Here is a 6,000-nt window from a genome sequence, read left to right on the forward strand (position 1 = left end):
GCCTCATCTAGTGGAGGAACCTTGGATTCTGGACCCAGTGCCAGATCTCCTGACTCATTCACCAGGGGCTCTCCATCCTTCTCTTCAGTCTCTCAAACTGACAGCTTAGCTGTTCCAATTCCAAACATAGCCAGGATTCACAATCTATCAGCTGCGGCCCAATATATTTTAACATCCTCTCATAAATCGTCTACCAGGTAGTTATATCTTAGTAAATGGAAAAGCTTTTCTATATTGGCACTTCAGAACAATATTGATCCATACTTGGCTTCAATTTCATCCATTCTGGAGTTTTTGACTAACCTTTTCAATGAAGGAGCAGCGGCAGAAACCAATAGAGTTCAATTGGCAGCAATTGCTAACTTTCATCTAAGTGACCAGGGGTCCAATATTATGCCACATAGACTCTCCAAAGATTTTTTCAAGGGTACTGTCCATTTGAGACCACCCATCAAAGCTCCAGCTATGCCATGGAAACTAAATTTTGTTCTTTCCCGTATAATCCTGCCCAACTTCGAACCAGCCGCTTCCTGTGATTTGAAATATCTGTTATAGAAAGTCATATTTTTAAGAGCTATTGCTTCTGCTCGGAGGGTTTAAGAGTTACAGGCCTTGTCCATTAAACCCCCTTATTTGATTTTCCATAATGACAGAGTCTCACTCAGGATGAATCTTTCATTCTTACCTAAAGTTTGCTCAGAGACAAATCTCAACCAATCTATTAAATTGCCTGTGTTTTTCCCTAAATACACGAATGAGATGGAACATATGCTGCACAAACTTGATGTTCACAGACAACTTTGATTCTATTTAGACAGGACCAGACATTTCAGGAAAACAAATCAGCTCTTTGCCTCCTTTTCAGAGTCAAAAATGGTGCTCCTGTGGCAAAAAAACACTTTATCAAAATGGCTATCAGGTTGTATATCCTTCATTTACAGTTCAGTGAATACTCCTTTACAACACAGGATAAAGGCTCATTCTACTAGAGCTGTATCTACTTCATCAGCTTTTATGGCTAAATTACCTTTAGATACTATTTGTGCAGCAGCTACTTGGTCAAGGCCTTATACCTTCATCACTCATTACAAAGTAGATAAAGCCTCCAGGGACAGGGCTTCCTTTGATTCCACTATCTTGAAAAATATTCTCCCATGAGCCACCTGAGAAAGGTGGTGCTTGGGATGCTACCAATCAGTAAGAATGAACGGCGAGATAGAACAACTTCACATAAAGAAGTTATGAACTGACCATAACGTTCCATGTGAGTTGTTCATCTTGTCTTCATTCTTACAGCCCACCCTCCAACCCCCATCCAAGCTTCTTGATGACCGAGATTCCATCTATGTCATAGTTTATTGTCTCTATCCAGTTTCTATGGTAGCATATTGCCAGTGGTATGTAGCCGGTTGGCAGCAAACAAGATCTGAGGGAAGCACAAGGTGCATCATGGGATAGGGAGTTGGCCTTGAGCTGGTTGAAGACCTCGAGCTTTCGCAGTTGGCAAAGTCGGAGCCGAGGATCGGCTCTGAACCCATCAGTAAGAATGAAGGCGAGATGAACAACTCACATGGAATGTGAGTACATAACTTCTTTTTATGTGGCATTACACAGTTTGTTTGATGCTTATTACATAACTTTACTTTCTTTATGACATATCGATCCATTCGTGATGCTCCATAATAAGGCTAATGTAAGAGTTTCAGTAGAAAAGCATAGTTCTATGGAGAAACTATAACTCTAGATTCCTAGGGTCTACACCCATCTCTGACACTTAAGGGTAGTCTTCTGGAATAATAAGGCATAAATAATGGCTCAGTTATTATTACAGATCAGCCTTCTAATACATATATATGAAATTGCAGCAAAAATACAACTTTGGCAATCACTTATATTTAATTTGTTTGATTTCCACTTTTGCATCATTCATGGTCTCTAACATCAACACCTGATCAGTGGTGTCAAATACTGCATATTATTTATGAATGGGTGACCCACCCTGGATTATTAGCATGGCACTTCCTGGGCTGTAGACAATGATACAATAATATGCTCTAAGAAGCTCTTCCCAAGTCTGTATTGATAACAAACCCATTTGTGGGTCAGAATGGTGTTCTTTAAACAAAATAATCAATGCTTTGTGATCTGCATCTGTAGTGAAACATGAGTATACAAATATTTATGAAAGCTTTCCATTCCAGAAATGATGGCTAATCTCTAGTTTTCCTCAGCACCAAGTGACTTCTCATGACCATGTGGCATTCTATGAAAAGGAAAACAGCTCTTACACCATAAAGTGAATCATCATCTAGCTGTCCTGCCCTCTCCTCTCTGTTCACCATGTACCATCCAAATAGACCTCTGGGATCAATCAATCAGATGCTCCTTAATGTAGCAAAACCTAACCTTTCCACCGGTCAAATGCATTACCCATATGCTGTAGCAAAATTATGGAATGCTCTCCTACCTTCAGTTAGGTCTACCAGTAACCGTGAATGCTAAGACTTCGCTGAAACAACACCTGTTCTCTCATTGGCTATGTTCATGTACCAGCACTGACTATAAAAAAAACAATATTCCTAGCCTTCTGACTTTTCTTCCCCATTGCACTTACATCTCAGACTCCTCATATATACATTCAGTGCTTCCAACTTACTAAGTCCAACATGTGCCACCCAGCCACACATAATCTACTACATCAATGACCTACCATATCTTCTATTCATTCTTGATACCTATATAGCAGTAGCTCTAAGGCTTTACCTTACTTTCAGATTCTTTAATCTGCGGCTCTCCATCTTTCTCTCTCTACTGCAATGCTGTATTGTTCACATGTTCACCATTATCCCATGTCATCAATTGTCGTCTTGCTTGGCTTGCATACTTAATCTAACAGCTGTATAACTAGTATTATTGATTTTATTGTATCACCTATTCTGTAATGTAGTGTTCTGTACCATTGCTGCTTGATTTCTGTATATTGATTCTGTAGCTTTATCATGTTGGTTGTTTTTAGAGCTTTTCTCTCTGGGCCTCTATTGAAAACGAGCTCATCCTGACCCAGTAGACCTCCCAGTAAACAAATGCAAATAAATAAAATAAGACAACATGTCAAATCCTCTAAGGGTAACTTTAAGAAAAACTTAGCAATCACAACCAAGGAAAATCATAAGGCCTTTTACAGCTACATATGTAGCTTAAAAGGTAGGGCCCAAGCATGTGCCAAACTAGTGACTAACGGTATCACACACACTGATCCCGCAGAGATAGCAAACCTGCTAGCAGAAAGATTTGATGAAAATTTCACTCCCTTATCCCCTACTAATGTATCACAAACCTTGCCCCCAATCCTCCACCCTACATATCCAAATAAATGTCATTAAAGACTTGCCTAAGGCAAAAAACACAGCCTCTATGGGACCAGACAGCATTCAAGGCTGTCATCTTAACAATCTAAAACATGAACTAGCATAGTCATTAAGTACCTTATTCAATCACAGCCTAACCAATGGCTTTGTTCATGCAAAATGGAGAACAGCAACAATTGTTCCCCTCCACAAAGGTGGCTTAGCAACAGATCCAGGGAATTATAGACCCATAAGTTTGACCAGCCTCATCTGTAAAGCCATGGAATATATCATCATGGACCTCATAAATAAAAACATAGGCAACCTCCAAACCCTGGATCCAACCCAATTCAGCTTTTTCAATGGCAGATCCTGCCTGTTAAAACTGGTAGACTTATTTGAAAATGTGACCAGGGCGATTGACAAGGGCAAATCTGTGCACACAGCATACCTCAACTTGGCAAAGGCCTTTGACACAATATGACAATCAGGCATTACTGATGAACTTAGCAAAGTGAATGTAAGCCCCTTTGTTGTAAGACGTGTTGCCAACTGGCTCACAAACCAGTCACACAATTTCAAAGTGGGTGACTCCACATCATCCAGTAGGCATGTCACCAGCAGGGTGCCACAAGGGTCAGTGCTGGGCCCCTTACTGTTTGGTCTATACTTCTCACAAATTTTGGCCAAAACTAAGGAGCTGTGGCTGACCAGTTTGCAATCGTCTGCAAACTGGTCAGCCACAGCTCCTTAGTGTGCAATTATTGAATCCCCAAATATGTCAGTATACCTCAGGAGGGTATTATGCAGACCAACAACTGGTGTCTTAGTCACAATCTCAGACTGAATGTAAAGAAATGCATCATCATTCCCTTCAGTAAAAATAATGTCCCTTCATACTATCAAATTAACAACAATGCCCTACTTACCTATGAAGTGGTAAGAGAACTGCGATCACAAGTAGACTGTGACCTTAACTTTGACGACCATGTGTCTACTGTAGTAAGGAAGGCTTTCTACATAGCACACTTGATTATCAAAGGTATCGCCTCTAGAGCAAAGGGGGTTTTAACTCCTCTATACTTGTTAGTAATCAGGCCCATAATAGACTATATAATGCCCCTTTCAGCATGGACCATAGAAAGCAACTACAACAATTGGAGAGATCTCAGAGGTTTCTAACTAAGAAGATCAAGAGATTCCAGCATGTGCCTTACACAGCCTGACTAAAGTTCCTGTCATTATACTGAGTATCTCAGTGGAAACTTATGCCTAGCTTACAGAGCAATCTCTGATTCAAACCTAATGAATTTGCTGCACATCTATAAATCAAATGGGAGTAAAGTTACCCATTTCAGAGACCTAAATATGGTCTGTGACTTCAATACGACATGCTGGATGGACAGGTTTGTCTCCCAGTGACTGACGTATCTTTGAAATAGATTGCCAATTCATGTGAAGAAGAGCACCTCTATGAAACTGTTCAAAAGGAACCTGGATGAGTGGATGGGGCACTGTAAATTCTTACCAGGAAGAGCGCCAACAACCATCCTGGACATGGGCAGTCATTAATAAATACAATGCTGTGTCTTGACTAGACTATCTATGGCATTACATTGAAATGAAACAGGCTTGAAATGACCTCCGGGTAAATAGCTTAGTAATCTCCTATGATCCTACGAGCCTATGACACATATCTGGCTCTCCAGCATGTTTTGTTTGAGTCACTGACTAAGTTTTGATCCCTAGATCACGTGACCCTTGTGCTGTTTAACTTGTGGATGTGTTTCTGCTCCATCAGGGTGCTATTTGTGAGTGCCTTGTAGGTCAGGCATAGGTCACCCTTAATAGTTGGTAGGAGACAGAGTAAAGGGGTAGGGCTTTTAGTCTCTCACATAGTTCATATTGTTTACACCCTGTACTCAATAATTAGTCTAACAGTACATCCTGGTCTCTTAAACCAAACTGAATTAATTTCAGAGTATTCCAGCCAAAAAGACAGCAATGGCCTACCAGCTGAGCAATATATAATAAACCAAAAAACTGAAACAGCAAATCAGAATATACTTTGCTACTAGGTTATCAATAATTAGAACTCCCAGAACAGGAGCAATTTACTCTCTCTCACAAGATTATTACTTGCAGTGTTCCAAGGTGGGTCCCAAATACTGTCAAACTAAGTTTAGTTCAATTCACAATATGCAATGAAATAATAAAAAAAATGTTGTCTCCGATGCTAAATGTTGACTTAAGTAATTAAAACACATCATTCATATTTAAAATGATTGAAGAAATGAGTCAAATCTATTAAATAACATGTTAAATTTAAAAAAAAAATATTGAAATTCCATGACTGAGAATCAAAACTAGTGGTGTAACCACCAAATACTGGATTACCAGGTAGCCCCACTTCTTTATCCAATTGTGCTGTGGCTTGGCAGTAGCTGTTATCATCTTTATGAACCTCATTTCTGCCTAGCCAGCAGAACACACATAGCATGTAGGTCTTGTATAGAATTGTACACTGTTTGCAGGAATACCAGACCCAAAGTTGTTCTTTTTCTATTAACTGAGTAAGCATTAAAATGGCATCAGTGTGAGACACTTTCCACTTAATGCTCATTGCAAAGTAATGATTTGCCTTTTTATATTT

This window comes from Protopterus annectens, chromosome 2.part1, assembly GCF_019279795.1.
Source record: "Protopterus annectens isolate FY-2018-M chromosome 2.part1, PAN1.0, whole genome shotgun sequence".
Taxonomy (NCBI): domain Eukaryota; kingdom Metazoa; phylum Chordata; order Ceratodontiformes; family Protopteridae; genus Protopterus; species Protopterus annectens.